The sequence below is a fragment of the Hydra vulgaris genome, chromosome 02 (genome assembly GCF_038396675.1).
Source record: "Hydra vulgaris chromosome 02, alternate assembly HydraT2T_AEP".
NCBI lineage: Eukaryota > Metazoa > Cnidaria > Hydrozoa > Anthoathecata > Hydridae > Hydra > Hydra vulgaris.
In genome coordinates this window covers 70268816-70287500 of record NC_088921.1, presented here as the reverse complement: position 1 = coordinate 70287500, position 18685 = coordinate 70268816, and the positions used below count along the sequence as shown (strand labels likewise).

At 28.2% G+C, this 18685-nt stretch overlaps 1 long non-coding RNA gene across 1 annotated transcript; it reads left to right on the top strand.

Moving 5' to 3' along the window:
• Positions 1-9108: 9108 nt before the first annotated feature.
• LOC136077143 (uncharacterized) lies at positions 9109-10647 on the top strand. Its single transcript, XR_010636861.1, has 2 exons — positions 9109-9138; positions 10544-10647. It is a non-coding gene; the product is annotated as an uncharacterized LOC136077143 (long non-coding RNA).
• Positions 10648-18685: the final 8038 nt, after the last annotated feature.

Here is an 18685-nt window from a genome sequence, read left to right as displayed (position 1 = left end):
ATTATTATTGTTATTACTACTGTTATTATTACAACTATTATTACTGTATTATCATTATTAATTTTATTATTATTATTAATTTACTATTAAGTTTATATACTTTTACAAATTTACGGTTAATATTTGTAGGTCGTCACGTTTTTGTCAGTTACATAACTGTTTGTGACTTATCCTAGCTTTGTATTAATTTTATTTTATAAAGTGAAATAAATGATTGATTGATTGAATTAAGATCTTTTTGTTTTACATATGTTTTTACCTTAAATGCTTTTTATTTTCCTGTTTTTTTTTTAATCCTCTTTATAGATTATCTTCTTTTTTTTTTGAGCTCTGAAGACCCAAGTGGATAAGAATGTGTTGAATGCTTTTTAAGGAATGGGCTCGATAATAATCTTAATTCTTTTTTTGCTTTGTTTTGTAATTTGTTGGTAGTGAACGGCTGACCTCCACATTTAAAAAGTTTCAATTATTAATCTGAATATATACTAAAATATCCTAATAAATTATTTTTAAAAAATATGAGATACATTAAAACAGTAAAATTGCGTAATAAAGCTATATGAAGAGAGCATTTTCAAAAGGGTGTCATTACCAGGGTGTAAGTCAAAAGGGTGTAATTACCTAAGTCCCTCATTTTTAGTTTACTGCTTAGAAAGGTTGTAAGTGCCACTGACTCTTATTTTACAAATGATGGGAGTAGTACTACTGCTCATAGTGTCGAAATGCGCACTAAACTTGTTGTGCAAGTCATAAGGGTGTAAGTACCTAGGTGCACCAGCAACAGCTGCAGGATTCAGTCACTGTCACGTGTGTTACACTGCTGTGTTGTTGTTTAGACTTTTATTATTATTATTTACTTTTATTGTTATTATTATTATTTCAACTTAATAAATTTAACGGTTTCAAAAAAAAAAAGTTTTTTTTTGCCTCCTGAAAAATTTTATTTTGGCATTTACACCCTTTTGGAAATGCACTCTTCATGTTTTTTTTCTTGGTAAAGTATCCGAAAAAGTAAATTATAGACACCATTCATTCCTTAACACAAAAAAAGTGTTTTGGTTCTCGACTGAGGAGCTTCGTAATTTAATAACAATAAATTCATCTTTAAGTCTCATGAGAAAATTTTATTGTAATTAAAATTGTAGTTCTGAGCCCAGGCCCGTAGCAACCGGTGAGGGAGGTGGGGGGAGGGGGCCAGGGGTATTTGCCCCCCCCCCCCCGACCCCAATAATTTTTCACATAAATAATCTTGAAAAATTGATTGAATAAATGACATACAAAAAAAAAGATCCTTAAAACTATTTCGGGGGTCCCTTATTCCAGCATTGTCCCCTTCCCCCTCTTCGCAATATTATTTTTGTTCGTACGGGTTTTGGAGCTTACCTTGACTTTGTATTTATAAAATTAAATGTTTAAAATGAATGTTATATTAAAAATTTTTTCTTTCTCTGTTTAGTTTGTCTTAATCGCATTCCTTGTTTTAATCGAATTGTTTAAAATATTAATAAAATTATAACTTCCAAAAAAAATACGCTGAAGCAAATTTACTAAACCTCCATTTTTATGTAAACATGAAAGTTTGCAGGAAAAGATCGCTGAAAGATTACTGGAAAAGTTCGCTAGAAGTTCATTGGGTTTGGATACAACTTCACTTGAAGTTCGCTGGGTTTTGGAACATTTTTTTCCTGGAAGTTTACTGGGTATTTTTTGTAAGGGAGGGTTTTTTGAAACGTCATTATAAACTCACTGAAGAGTTAACTTCATTGCATCGACCCATTGGTTTTAATAAGTTAATCACTCTTATGCACTGGATTACCATATAAATCTCACCTAGAGGAATCTTTAACTTTAAAATATAAGAACAGACAACCACGTTAAAAGTACATTAAAAAATATATATATACTCATCAAAAGATGTGTTAGAATAATCCTGGTGCTAAAGATGTGATTAATAAACTACCTTGTGCAATGTGTCAATACAGCTATAGTGATCCTGTTGATCCTTATTTGAAAAATAATTAGGATAAATGCCATAAATGATGTAGATAGAGTCATTAAACATGTGCTGCTACATGTGGTGTTCATGTTAAAAAGTATTCAATTGTGGTGTCTGTATGAAAAACTGATGCTTTAAAAACAATTATACTTCATATATTGATAAACTGTTAGTAAACTTTCTAAGATAAATCTCTTGTTTTAAAGTTGTCCTTGAATTATGTATTTTATGTTTTTATGTTAAACTTTTGAAGTTATGTAGAATAATATTTTATGAACTACTTATAAGTTTATAAAAGTGAACTCTTATTTAAAGGGAATTTAGAAATAATAATCATCAAATAATAATAATGATAATAGAATCAAATAATAGTAATAGAATCAAATAATAATAATAATAGAGTCAAATAATAATAATAGAATCAAATAATAATAATAGAATCAAATAATAATAATAGAATCAAATAATAATAATAGAATCAAATAATAATAATAGAATCAAATAATAATAATAGAATAATTATTTCATTTACAATTTTACTTTAGAAGCACATTTTTCCTATAAGGTTTCTCTTTTGGGTGATATATTACTACTTATAGTAGTTGGTTTAAAAAATCATTAATCAAGGCGTTTGCAACGCCCAACACTATGCAAATCAGGTTTAAAAAAAATTTATTTTGAAGATAATTACTATATATTACTTTATACAATGCAGATTTATAGTCGTTTATAATATTTTAATTTATATCAATGTGTTTTCAATAAACTTCTTAATTTCCTAAATTTGCCGAATTTACCGCATCATTGCAGGCTTGATATTTATTAGAACTCAAATAACCGTCAGTTAACTTTGAAATTATAAACAAATTTTTTATTCAAATAAAATATCACGATGTGTATCCATTATAAAAATGTCAAAATCTACTGGTAAATTTACAGGTAAAGTTACCGGTAAATTTAACATTCGCAACACTTATCAACATTTCACATTACTGCTAATTGTCTCCTTTGTTGTTTATCGGTGAATGACCAAAGTTAGATTGTTTCAAAATTTCACTAATCTTTTTAAAAAAAGTAGTTAATTTTCAAAAATTAATATATTTTTTTTGTAAAAAGTTGATGATTCTTAATGATACTGTGATTAAATATGATAATTGATTTAAATAAGTTGCTTATTTTAGATTTTATTAGTATGCATTTTTTCAAATCGTTGTTTTACTAAAGAAATATTTCAACAGGTTGCATATAAACATTTTTTTTTTTATATAGATTAATATTAACGAACTAATTACAAACATTATTTGAGAAAAAAAGTTAGTAATATTTAAGTTTTGCATTCTTTTTTTATATTTTTTCTTAAATGACCGAAGTTTTATGGGGACCGAACTTCGGGCAATTTTACGGTATCTAATTTTTTTTAACTTAATATTTAACAATTTATTAATTTTTATTGAAAACTTTTTGTAAGTACAAAATTTGTTTAACTTATATTTATAACGGAATTTTTTTAAATTATTGTTTATGTTTTTCTAAATTATCTTTTCATCAAGTATAAAAAGTATAAAAGCCTGAGTTCTTTTATTTCTTGTATTTTATTGTAAATTTTTTTATTTATTTTGTAAATATTTAATTACTAAAAATTTTTAAAAGTTTTTTTAAAATTTTTAGCGGTTCTCGGCTCACGTAGTATTTTTATTCTCGACGTAAAGTTTATTTTATTTCTTTATTTTGTATTTTATAACTGATTGATTTTTTAAAATAAATAAAATAAAAAAATAAAATATTAATAATAATAATCAGTGACGGATCAAGGAATATATATTTTTCGGGGGGGGGGGGGGAGGAGAGTGGGAGGGGGGATATGTTGAAATATTTTTGTATTTTGAATCACATTTGCGTCTCCTAAAAAAAAAAAGGGTCTCCATATCTAAGATATTTTAGGACTTTCCGATTCTGGTGGAGGGGTGGGGATACATACCCCCCATCCCCTTTCCCCTAGATCCGTCGCTGATAATAATAATATTGGTTGTTGGTTTAAGAATAAAAGCGTTAATACTCTAAAATTAAGACGAGGTATAATAGCCCAATGCAAATGAAGCACGTTGGAAATAAGTTAAAGCCCAAACCTCAAAAAAAAAAAAATTTTCCGTCAAATTGCTATTTTAATTTCCGATAATAATATTTTGTGTTTTGAAATGTTTTGAAATTAAAAAATAAATTTGGGGTAAATAAGAATTAAATAAATAAGAATTTTACGGTTTTTTTTTTAATATTTGAAAGGTTTCTTACTATAACCCAACGCACTTCAACTCATGTGATAATAATTATGTTTCTTACTAAAGCCTAAACCTTCTTACTACGAACACACTTTAAATTTTAAATATGATTAGTTTTTTTATTTAAAAAATTAAAACGAAATTGTGAAAAAAAAAAAAAAATTTGACCCTTGTTTAAGTTTATTACAAATCATTTTTGCGTACCGAAGTGCTACTCAAATGCTGAGTTGGCGGTGGCTTGATTTAAACTTGTATTGTCCAACAGTACGGAATTTAACTTTCCGTTTTAACGTTTTAACCAACTGAGCTATCCAGCCACAAACGTAAAGATGCGGATAAAAAATAAAAATAAAAACACCACATCTAGAGCCCGCATTTGTTAGATGTAATCATTCGAGGATCTTATTCATACGATTATTGAATAATTCTTTATTGAACATATTAAAAATATATCTGCACTGGTGAACTTCAAAATTGGGTAAAGTAGAGTAATTTCGGCGTAATAACTATTTTGTTTTAAGACAGTAGTTGCTTCTATAACGTTAATTAAACATGCATATCAATGCCCTACAGATATATTTATAATATAACAGTTTAAAATTGTTTTAAACTTTTAAACTTAAATGTAAAATTTGTTTTACAAAATATTCAAAAATAACGAAATTAGCGATCTAGTATGGTAATTTTCGGCACAATGCACTATGGTCGGAAACATCATTTTTCTTGGCCAAAAGTCAAAATGTTTACACTCACGAAATATGTTTTTGTTTTTTAAATCTAGTAGTCAACACTCCAAAACAACCAAAAATTAATTTTGTTGTTGTAATATGCAATTCACCGTTATTCGGTGAGTCATCGAAGTTCAATTTGTTTGCTTCATTTGTAAACAGAATTGCGTTCGGTGTTTTATAGTGCTTACTATTACTTATTGCTTGTTAAAGCTGAAAACAAAGCGTGTTAAATAAAAGTTTAAATGGAAAACGAAGGTGATGGTAAGTTTATTAATTTTGTAAAATATAATACTCACAAATTGGATACCTTAAAAAATAAAACAACTTTTTCCAAAAGTCTTTAACATTTTGGAATTTATTTTATTTTTTAAGTTTGAGTAAGCTTAACACATTTTGTTTAGGAGTGTTAAGCATAAGATTAAACACCAAAATTACTTTGAAGTGTTTAGTTTTTGAAAATGTCTATCTGCATTTGCGGTTTTTTGCGGTTTTTGAGTAAATTCTTTTTTTCCAGTCGTCATTTGTTTACAGAATTCAGCAGTTTTTGATATTTGGTTGACCCAGCAGAAGAAAGGAAAAAATAAGGACGCACTAATAAATTATTTTATACAAAAATGTGGAGCCGATAAAATTTCAGATGAATGCTATAAATATTTAACAGAAAAAGCACGCATGCTTAACAATAATTTGTCTGCAAAGTGGGAAAAGTGTCATATAAGATTAGATGATTTTCAAATTAAATATTCTGGCTAGCTTTGTTCAGAAACTGTAATAAACAGGCAAATAAATTTAGAAATCGCTTCCACAGAGACTCAATGCACAGTAGAACTAAGCCTAAATGAAAAAATTATATCACTAACAGGACGCCCGCAACTTAAGTACTCTGAGAAATCTGAACGAAGTAAGAGGAGACAAGCAGCAAACCTCTCGATGTCAGAACACAACGAAACAAATCTGTTAGTTCAAGCAGCATGAATTTCGGCTCAAAAACAAGGACAAGTAGATTGGGCAGTTGTTTTAAAAGAAAGCATCAAAAGTCCATCAAGACCATCCAAGATTAGGAAGCTATATGTCGATGATGTAAAAGCACCTATTATAATGTCTGATGAGGAAGCGTAAGCATTTCTTCTCGAAAACAATTTTTCGAAGAGCCAATACTGTTCCATCCGGACTGAAAGCATGCAACGTAACGCTAATATTTATCCACCCTATGATAATATATTAGCAATAAAAAGTAAGTGCAGACCCGATGGTGTACTTGTAGACGACAAATGTGCAAAGGTTCCTTTACAAATGCTTTTAACGCGTACGGCTAAAAGAATTATAGAGGTGCAAAAGGAGTATATTTGCGACAAGTACGGGTAACTTCATATCAACGGAAATAATATTTAGCTACGGTTTTGACAGCAGCTCTGGTCAATCTCAATATAAGAAATCTTTCCTTGATCAAAGTACATCACGAAATGCTGATTCATGTCTTTTGGCTACAACAGTGATTCCCTTGAGACTTGAGTAGCGCGGGAGCCCCGATTTGGAATAATTGTTTTCCGCAAGATTTTGTCGGCTTTTAAAATTAGAGTACACGAGTGAAACGAAGAAAGTGATAACAAGAGAAGCTGCTGACTTAAATAAACAAATTCAAGAGCTTGAAAACTTACGAGTTGAAATCAAAGCTGGTAAGATAATTGAAATAACGTTCAGAATGTTTTTAATTGTTATAGATGGAAAAGTTTTTAATGTTTTAACCGATACAAAATCAAATCAAAAATGTCCAATATGCCATGCAACCCAAACTGACTTTCTTAAAGGCACAGATTATAACAGCGTAAAATTTCATCCTATCGATGGAAATCTAAAGTACGGAATTAGTCCACTGAGCTGCTGGATTAGATTTTTTGAGTTCGTACTACATTTAGGATACAAGATGGAAGTAAAAAAACCTCAAATAAGATTGGATGAAGATAAAGATGCAATTAAGAAAAGAAAAGAGTATATTCAGAATGAGTTTTAGAAAGAACTAAGTCTTCGTGTTGATGTTCCGAAAGCAGGTGGTTGTGGTTCCACAAATGACGGCAACACGTCGCGTAGAGCATTTACGGAATATGATAAATTTTCGAAAGTTTTAGGAGTAGAAACCGAATTAATATTTCGAATGCGAATAATATTAATATGTTTATCATGTCGACTTTCCCTAAATTTGGATAAATTTGAAGAGTATTGCTTTCAAACTGGTCAATTATATCAAAGCAAGTACCCCTGGTTGCCAATGACTCCCACAGTACATAAAGTTATAGTTCACTCAAAGCAAATAATGGAGAATACAGCACTTCCTGTTGGTTACTTCGGAGAGTATGCAGCTGAGTCACGAAACAAAATATATAAAAGCGACAGACTGCACCATGCACGTAAGACTAGCCGCATTGATAATCTTTTCGATGTATCTCATAGAGCTCTTGACACATCGGATCCATTAATTTCATCCATTGGCTTAAATACACGTGTGCACCAAAGGAAGCGTTTACCACTGCCACCAGAAGTAAAGGAATTATTGTATTGTGAGGATATCGGTGAAACATGTGCGACTGAGAATTTAGAAAATATGGATGACAACGAAGACTATCCAGAACAACTTGAAGAGGAAAATACATTTTTGGATAATGGATTGTATTTAAATTAAAGAGTTTAATAAAATTTTAATATTTTCGTAATTACGTGTGTAAATCATATTTTCAATTTCCAGAAACAACATATTTACTCGTAAGTATCGTATATTTTCTAATTTAGAACTAAAAAAATAAAAACTCAGGAAGAAAAGAAAAAAAAATTTTATGTAAAATTTTTTTTTTTGTAATTTTAATTCTAAATGTTGATAATTTAAAAAAAAAAATTAATTATTTTATACAAAAACACTTAAAATATACTGCAAATTCAAATTCCAGTTAAAAATTCCGTTATTTTAAGTTTTAATAGTTTTGGCCAAGAAAAGTGATGTTTCCGACCATAGTGCAGTGGCTTAGCAAATGTGATAATGGCCAAAGTAATAAAATAGTTGATTAATTACAATAAAATGTAGAAATACTACTACTTATATTTCAAAAAGTCTTCATCTTGTTTTCTTTGGCGCCACAAAAAGAGTTTTTTTTTTTGAGGCAAGTGCCTCAGAAACAAAGGATCCGCGGTGCTCTGAAATAAGACCGTAAGGACATCTTGGAGCACCTAAATAAAATTAAAAAAAAAAAAAAAAGATAATTAACTTTTGAAAGTCAAAAGAAAGTCGAAGTTTTTCAATACTAATTTGTTCAAAGAAAAACTCCCTGAAATAAAAATTTCGATAGGCTGATATAACATTGTATACTAAAATAATCCTTAAAATATAAGCTTTAAATTTAGAGCTTGAATAATGCAATTAACTTCCAACAAACTGTTCAAATTTACTTTAATGTGTCAAAAGTTGTTAAAACGGTCCCACACTTCAAACTATGATCCAATAAATATGATTTTTTTTAGAAAAAGGGTTGAATTACTACCAGCCTTCACCTCCATTCCCAGCTTGTTAAAATGCATAGTCTTTGAATAAACTTGACTGGGCCAACCTACCATTATCGCCAACTTGCCCCAATCTACCCTACACAACGTAACAAGAAAAAATGAATAATTAATAAATAAACTTTAAAAGTTTTGTTGAAATAGTTCTCGAATACTCGTTCTATGTGACAAAATCTAATGGTCTTGTTAGAGTTTCCGCGTTCTTTGTACTTTATATCTTTTTCTTTATACTTTAACAATACATTTTCTGGTAATTTTTCTTCTTTTATTTCTTTCAGTTTTCAGTTTCCCTGGAAGTTAATATCTTAAAGAATAATCTTGGCTGAATTACTTTTGTAAATGCTTTAAAGTTTTCAAATAGTAGAACTATTATGTGTCTTTCAGATTTAAGGGCTTAATAAAGATTTAAAATTGAAAACTGCGCGCGAAATAAGCGGTCGAAAGTAAAAAGTTTTTGGTATGAAATAACTTTTTTTTACGGTGTTTATGAAAAGTGAAATCGAGGCAATAATTCTAAAGTAGATACACTGAACAACTTTGCTGTCTCTTTGCGCTCTGTTGTCCCTGTGTTGGGAAATTGTAGAAAATGGTAAGTAAATTATGTCACTATCTTTCTTATTATAATTTTTATATGAAATACATAATTTTGTGCCTCTACCTATTTCAATTTTATAATTTTATTTTATTTCAAATGTGCTATTCTGATTTATTAGTAAGATAAATAAGGATATTAAATCCCGATGAAATTACGATTAACAACTACAATACTCTAATAATATAAATTTAGAAATATTTAAATTATAGTATAATGTGTCATATCATGTTAGTTTTACGTAACAATGCATTACAATAAATACATTAGTTTAAAAAAAATTAAACTTAAAATAACATGCGTTTTATAAAAAAACATTTATGTATATATTGAATAATTCCTTTAACATAAAAATGTTGCAGAGCTCTGAAAAAAACCTTGTATTTTTTAAACTATGATTAAATGTATTGGTTAAAATAACAAAATAGTTGCTGAAATAATCAAAACAAACCATGAAATAAAATCTTATGACTGAAATTCGACAGAATAATACTTTGTTAAGTACATTTGTGCTTTTAAATATATTTTTACAAATTAAGTCCATTTTATTGACCTTGTTACTCTGCACATTTGTTTGCTTTCAGCTTCTTTTTTTTTTTAAAGAATTTCAATTTTATTATCTTTTATCCTCTGCATCTATTTTTATTCATTATTCATTGTACCAATTCAACATGGTTTACTCATTCTGAACTATTTAAAAAAATATATATATATATCATTGCATCATTGCTCAGTAATGTAGGCACTCTGACATTTCTATGATCTTTGATTTAACCTAATGTTAATCTTATTTTTTTAAATAATGCAACCTAATTATTATAGTTGTTGTGATTTATTTACGGTTTCCTAAATTCAACTAAATATTGTTTATATATAAATATATACAATTTTTCTAGGACACTAATATTTGTTAAACAATCAATAACTGATATAGGGATGTTAAAAAAAGTATATTCAGTAGTTAAAATGGGAATAGCCATAAGTGAATAAACACACATTGACTGATGCAAAACTGGGCATAATATTTTGACATTTAAGTAAATATCCATAGTCAGGGACAAGGGTCAAAAATTGTTTGTCAACTAATGGGTACAGACAAGGTTTAAAATAATTTGCTATTTTATTGAAAATAGAGAAAGAGCTGCTAGCTTTTTTTGATTCAACTTTAAAAGGAACTTAATTAAGATCACATCAAACTTGGATCATAACCAAGATTTATTAAGATAGTGAATATTTATGGTGTAATTTTTACAACTTTAACATCAAAGTCCTTAAATTTCAAGTATTTGTTTTTATACAATTCTTATATTTTATACTGTATTAATGTGTTCAGTGCATCAAAACAGTACTGCTACTTACCTTATATAAATTCTGTTTATTGTAATAGTATTTTCTGTTTTAGAGTTCACACAAGACATTCATTATCAAGCGTAGGCTTGCCAAAAAAATGAAACAAAACAGAGCAGTTCCACAGTGGGTTAGAATGAAAACAGGAAATACAATAAGGTTATTTTTTTATTTGGCTATATATTTTGTGTTATTTTAAGACCTGAAATCTCAAGTTTAAAAACATTGAATAAAAATCGTTATCCAGGGCTACTTAATGTTTATGAGGTTAGCAAGCCCATAACTCATTAATTTTTTTTGTTTGTTTACATTTTTTACATAATAGATCTTTTGCACAAACAAACAAAATCAATGTTGTCATGTACTAAAACACTTACAAATAAAATGCGCTTGAATAAATTGCCAAGTCTGTAGATTGCAGCGTATATTATGCTGACTTTTTGGCCTACAACAAAACAAAGAAGGCAAGCTAAAACTAAAATAACTAATATGAATACAACATGTCTCAGAAGTTTAGAATCCCTTTAAATATACAAAAACTAAATTAAGAAAACTGTTATTTATCCCTATTGACAAAAATATGAGGGAAATTGTTTTCCAGATTTTTAAAGTATTATCACTTCTTTTGTAACATTTTAAAATTGTATATTAACTTGAGGATTATATTATGCTATTATTATATTTACAATATGCTACTGTTTATATATTCTTATAAAAATAATTTATATAGTGATAAAAAATATGGCAAATAAAATGGGATCACTTAAGAATAAGTTTGCAATTTGTCTTTTTATTGTATGACATTTCAATTTAGTAGAAAGTTTATTCAAAATATTTAGTTTTAACATTTTCTTAATTTAAAATGTACTTTTATTAATCAAGATCAATAGCGATTAAGATAGATATTGTGGAGATATTTGATGTGTGCAGATATTTAAAAAATACATATTCAGAGAACAATTGGTAATTGGAAAGCTTTGTCTTTTTCTGATTGAAGCGATTGTTTATCAGTGTGAAAATAGTGTTAGTAGACATAATTGACTTGTTTTGTTTTAACAACTTGGCTTAGCCTCTTTGCAACTTTTGAAAATAAGAGTGTTAACAAAATTCGTGGAATAAACAAATGTTAACATGAACTAAAATTAAAGTTAAACAAATCATAGACTGAAAAGAGAAATAAAAACTAATAAAAAAGTAATAATGAATGACACGATAGATCAAAAATTGAAGCATAAAATCATGTCTTTATTTTAATTTAAGTGTTCCACATCATAGAATTTTAAAAAATATTGAAGTTTCAAAGTTATTTAACTCAAGCTTAATTACTTTGAATCTTTTGAAATTTTATTTCGAATTTATTTTTTTTGAAACTTTTTCAATACTAATTCTACTTTTTGCTATTAATTTTTTGAATTTCCATTTATTATTGTTTGAGGAACTACAGGACTGTATTTCCATTAAACAAGAATAAATGATGAAGAATATGAATTATGTTGGGTATGTTTAATTAAAAGCTGAAGTATATTAACTACAGAATGCACTTGTTTAGCCAGTTATGAAGAAAGCTGGAAACATGTATTTGCTTTATTATTGTTTGTGGAAGAGCAAGTGCAATTAGTAGGAAATGTAACTTGCATATTGGTAAACAAAAGTGGTGGACTAAAACGAAGAAGAGAAAATTACATACGCTAGTAAATTACAAAATATTTATGTTAAAAAAAGTCAAATCGAGCTCAGAAAATAATAATCTAAAACTCAATAAGTCAATCTTTATACGATCGTCATCCTTATTATGTAAAGCACAGTTTGCCAAGAAAGATTGGAAAGCAGTTGCAGAAGCCACAGATGGAAAAGGTACTTTATTTTGCCTCAAGTCAGATTTACAGAATACTTTATGAAAAAATTACCCTCAACTGCAACTAAAAACTAAAACCGTGTGCTACCATAAAGCAATATGTAGCTCAGAATGTTCTTTTATTGGTATTTATTAAATCATTTGCTTATTTGATCATTTGCTTGTTTCTATTATTTCTGAATGGTCATTTATTATATTTTTAGGGACATTTTCAATAACAAAATTTCAAGCAGAGCTTTAACATTAGCTATTACATCACAATCAAACAGTTTACTTTTTAAATCACATAAAGTTATAATAATATTGTCATCCATCGCTCATGCTGTCAGCAAAATTAGGCGTTGACTTAAAATGTGTGAAAACATAAAAGCAGCATATAATTTATGGCTGCAAAAGTACAAATTTTAGGTTGCAAAAGTATTGCTAAAAATAAATCAATTCAATGGTGGTAACATGTTAGAGTCCTATGCTCAAAAGAGATATATCAGGGATATGATAAAAACTCATAAAAACTTAACATGTTACCAAATTAGGCTAATAGTATCAATCAAAACACCTTATTTTACAGCAAGCTCAGATGGTATAACAAGTTGTACATGTTGTGGGTTAGGTTTGGTTGAAATTAAATGTCCATGGACATGCAGGCAAAAAATAATATGTGAATTATGCTCGAAGTGCTCAAAGTTTTTTAGAAAAAAAATCTTGTGCTAACTCAGACTTTAAAAAGTCATAAATATTGTACACAAATTATTTACAAAAGTTGTCAATATTGCACACAAATACAACACCAGTTATTTATAAGTGACTATCCTCATGCTTATTTCTTTGTATGTTTAGCAAGTGATCAAAACTGAAAGAATTTATTCTGATTCTAGCTATAATAAAAAAGAACAAACATTTCTGAAATTTTTTTACTAAGTATGTTTTCCTTAATCACTAGAAAGCTTGTAAAAAAAGAAATAGTTACTACAATTTTAAATGATCTTATAAAGAGATAAATTAATAATTCAGAAAGTTAATGAAAAATTAACAATCATCATCTTAAACATAAATCTTGAGCAACAAAAAGTATGACAATGTGCTGAAGAATTATTAGAAGCATTTTTATTATACAGAATTATCTTTTTTCGGATATTCAAAACATTTTCCATACATACAAGTTTAGGTATATATTATTGTGATAAAAACATATGAATTACTCGCCAGTCATACAAAAATTATTTGTATGAAAAATTTATTTTACCTAAAAAAATTTCTCGATTTTTTAAAATATGACCTTATTGATCTTTACATTAGATGAATTCCTTAACAATTAAGGGTTCTAAATTACTTGAAGCTCTACAAATATATATATATGTATATATACCCTCTGAATTAGGGTCGGCATTCAGCAATGCCAACCTAACTGCCAACCTGAAGGTGTTTGAGGTCGGCAAAAATTGCTGATCTCATTTGTTGTACAGTAAGACTCTTATATCAAATAATTTTTGCCTACCTGATGCCGACCTAATTTTTCCTAATTTCGAGGGTTGATATGTATATATGTAACACCATGTAATCAATGAGATCTAGCATTATTAGTGATAACTTTTTTACATTGCATTACACTTTGTTTTTATTAATTTTCTTTTCTTTACTTGGTTAAAAGTTTTGGTTTGTTTGCATCTCTGTTATCCCATAATGCTTTACATGTGAAATTTTAAAAAAACTAATAGCAAAATAGTGAATTTGTTATGGGTGGTTATATAAGATGTGCAACCGCGCGCCTTACTGAGAAGGCTAGTTATGAGAATTTAACCATCAAATCTGAAAAGATTTGATGGTTAAATTCTCATTTAAAAAAAATCTTTAAAAAAATTTTAAAAATTTAACCATCAAATCTGTTGATTTAGCATTAAAAATATGCGTTGGTTAGGAATGACTAGTATCATTTGGTTTCTTTTTCTGGGTATAAAGACTAATGATTCTGCATTAGATGACTTAAAGGAGTTATTATTCAATAAGTTGCTCAGTTATGGTGTGGCCATTACTGCTTTTATCTTAGTTCTTTTTCCTTTTTGATGTTTAAAGTTAAAGAAAAGGCAACTCAATTTTATACAGGGTGTCTGCCGAATCAAGGAAAAGTCAATGAATTCAGACATCTTCAAAAAAAAAAAAAAAAGGGAAGTTGAGTTGAATTTTGGAGGAGTAAAAAGGCTATTCATCAAACTTTCATAACTTGTATATCGTACCATAATATAAGTATATATAAAACTTTAGTAAGAAATATATTGTACACATAAAACTTTATTATGCAGATAGTTTAATAAACTTTTCTTGATACTTGATAAAATGGTTTGTATTATCGTTTATATTTTTATAATTGACAATCATTTTTCTATGAGAATTTGTCTAGTTTTTCTGAAGTTGAGTTTAAGTAACTTTAAATTAAATCAGGAAAAACAGTGGATCAGAAAAAGTTAAGGAAATCCGTTTTAAAATATTGGCAGACCATCCTATTGTAGGTTATTGTAGTATATTTATCATAAGTTGAGACAAAATGGCTTATATATGATTGTTTATGTCCGACTAGTGTCGGCAATATTACGTCCTATTTTTTGATGTATGTATATATATCCGATTTTTATATGACTGATAGTATATGTTGATTTTATTTCTTGTTTTTAGATACAATGCAAAAAGACGTCACTGGCGACGAACAAAGTTAGGTTTATAAACTAGAAGTTCAAAAAATGAAACCTAAAAACTTGTGTTTATTTTAGTTGTTTTGTAGTACTTTGATATTACCCTTTTTAACCTTTTTAATTATATTTTCAACCAGACAACCATTTCCTTTTAAGAACTTAAAACTGATCTGAATTTTAAAAGTTTTGAAAATTATGGTAGTTAAAAAATTTTAAGTAGCAAAATTTTTTTAATAAGATCAACATTTGTAAGCTTAGCAAATTCGGCGTAGAAGTTGCGTTAAGTATATTTTTAATTTCAATGGAGGTTGAGAAAAAGGATTTATTACTAACACTCTGATCATTAAATACCTCGTAGTTGCAATGTTATCGAATATTGAGTTTTAAGAATTCGCAAAAATTAGAATTAGTCATTAAAGTATCATACGACGATCCTAAAGGTTAAATAAGAATCGAGGTGATTTATAAAATTTGAGTGACCTCCAAATACATCAGAATGAAGAGAAAAACTGTTTGAGAATAACACTCCCCTTGTTTAATTCACTCGAAATTTAGCTTTCTACTTAAGAAAATGATTTTAATTTTTTTTTTTAATCTTAGTAGGTTCAAGGCCTCTCGATCGTCCTTAAATTACGCTAAGTATGATATACTTTATATATAATACATATAAGGCACTTTACGCGGATTTTATTAAACTTGTAGGCTATTTTGTTTATTACGACTGCAAGGAAAACTTGAACTTGTTTATTGCGAATGTTTGCGTCGCGTAATCTATGGACCTTGTGACAAACTACATCTGTTTAATCATTGCGCCGAACTTTGACAATCTTGCGAGTTTAATATTAATTGACATGATTATTTGATTTGCAACATAGTCTAAAGAAAACCTCTGTTTCAAGACAACATTTTATGTATAAATTATATATATAAAAATTTAATAATTGATGCTAAAAAAATCGAATAAAGAATAATTAATTTAAATGCATAAATAACATTGAAAAAGGCGAATAGAAACAAGCAAATGATTTATATTTAAATGTCGTTTGATTAAATGTGGTACACCACATTTTTGTTGTAATAATAAGTAATACGTAGGAAAAAAAACTGAACATCTATAAAATAATCTATACTTAGTTCGTCCATAGATAATATAGCACTAACTTTCAATAAAAAACAAACAAAATAAATAATTTTCCTACGCAGAGCCTTAATTTAAGGTGGTAGCAGGTGAAAAACACTTTTTTTTTCAAAAAATTAAGATAATTAAAAATATTTTATTTTAATGGTACATTATTAAAAAATTATTATTATTACTTTATTATTATTATTACCACATTATTAAAAAATAAGCAATTAACACTAATTGCACTAAAATGAAATGATGACGTCATTAATTATACACGTCATAAACAGATTTTTGACCTATTTTGATATGTTTGTTCCAACAAGGATAAGCTTAGTGAAAAATAATCAAAATCTCTTGAAATTTTAAAATTGCAATCTTTATTAGTAATACAATGTTCTGAGCGAGCCAGAAAAAAATAACTATTTTTCAATCGCGCCAGAATTTTTTTTTTTTTTTTCTTTAATTTTTTTTTAGGTGTCCCAAAAAGTCCTAACGGTCTTGTCACAGAGCACCGCGGAAGTGCATTTAACCTGGAAGTTAACGTCTCCTTCCTTACCGTGACGCGAAATGTCCAAAGCTCGTTTCGAACCTGGATCTCCTGCTTATAAAGCAAGCGCTCTAACCACTGCGCCACGGCACAGTGGGCCAGTAGGTGGACAAAATGGGAAAAATTTTAGTTGTCTAATCTTGAAAACCTATTTAATTTTAGTATCTACATATATTAGGAGAAATCTATTGATAATTTATTTATATTAAATCCCTTAGTTACCAGGACTCTAAGCATTTGAATATTGAGATAAAATTAAAAAAAAAAAAAATTATAAATAAGTAATTAACGGTGACATCAACGTTGTGTTATATTTCAATTACATCTACGTTTTTGAAACAAAAAATTAGTACATGTTATTCTAGAGTATTTAGAGATAAGAAAAACCAATGTGTGAAATAAATTTGTCATAGCATGTTATCTCAGTTATACTTTGAAAATCACAGATTAAAAAAAAAAATTTCTTAAGAAACTTATTTTTTGCCGCACAATAACTAATAATTACCACAATTTGCCATGTGTTGTCTTATATTTATTTGAGCTATATGATGCTTCAATCGAGTTTTAATTGATTGCTCGTCCCCTTAAATCCCCGTTCAGATTTTATGTATGTTTTAACTTGGTTGCTATGGTACTAAATTTTGCATAGCAACAACTCATTTTTACATTAACGTTGTTTTAACAGTATTTTACTTGCGCTAAATACACAATATTGGGGGTATGTATTAAAATGAGATTCAGAATTCTTATGAGGTTAACTTTTTTTGGTTACTATGGATACCTTACTTTGCATAACATAACAACAACATATTTTCGGTAGTTGTTAGTAATTTAATTACTAACACTGACAGTAATTTAATTACTTTTAATTTTAATTACTAACAATTGTAGTAACTTAATTACTAACAAGTATTAGTAGTCCAGGCGGCATATATGTTATAACATTTTACTTTTAAATACAAAATACTTGTTACAATAATTATTTAGATATGGTTTTGTTAAACTTAGACATTCATAATTTTCTCCAAAAAAACAATCTTAGTATTTCAAAACAAAATATTACTGAAGATATATTAAAATTTATTCAGCCAAAATTTGCTGATTTTAAAGACGTTGATTTTAGACATGCTGTTCAACGATTTGTTTACTTGTATAAAAAAAAGTGGAAATCTGCAAACTATACTGTGAAAAATTTTGAAAAGAAGTTTGTGAACTGGCTTAATGAATATTTAATTGTCAGAAAAAAAGACAATGAACCAACTGCAAGTAGACGTGGTCGAAAACCAGTTGCATTTGATAATAGTTCTAATAAAACTAAAAAACGGCGTGTATCTTGTTTAATTGAATCTCATTCATCCAATGAATTATTTTTTGCTGCTAATAAAAAATTTAGAGATGAATCTGTTGTTATTGCTGCCAAGAATGTTTTAAATATATCAAATACAGATAAAGCAACTAAATATTCAGCAGACGAAGCACTGGCTTTAATAATTGATGCAAGTCTGACAAAAGCTTCCTATCAATTGATTAGAAGCGGAGCCTTGGAGAAAGAATATAACATCTACCCCGCTTACAATGATGTCAGAGATGCAAAATTGAAATGTTATCCTGCAAACATAACAGTGGAGGACTATTCAGCTTCAGTTCCTTTAAAAGATTTAATGACTCATACTTTGCAAAGAATCTGTGCAGTTCAGGAACCTGTGCTAAGGCACTTGATATTGAACGACAAAGCAATAAAAACAATGACACTAACGTGTAAGGCTGGTTTTGATGGTGCTACTGGCCAAAGCATTTATAAACAAGTTTTATCAGAACCCGAAATTAACAGAGATTTAAAGCGTGAAGAATCATTATTTATTGCTTGTCTTGTCCCATTGGATTTGACTGGGTTTAACAACAGCAACGAAAAGGTGCCTATTTGGAGAAATCAAAAGTCCACCACAGCCTACTGTAGACCCTTAAGATTTGCATACAAAATGGAA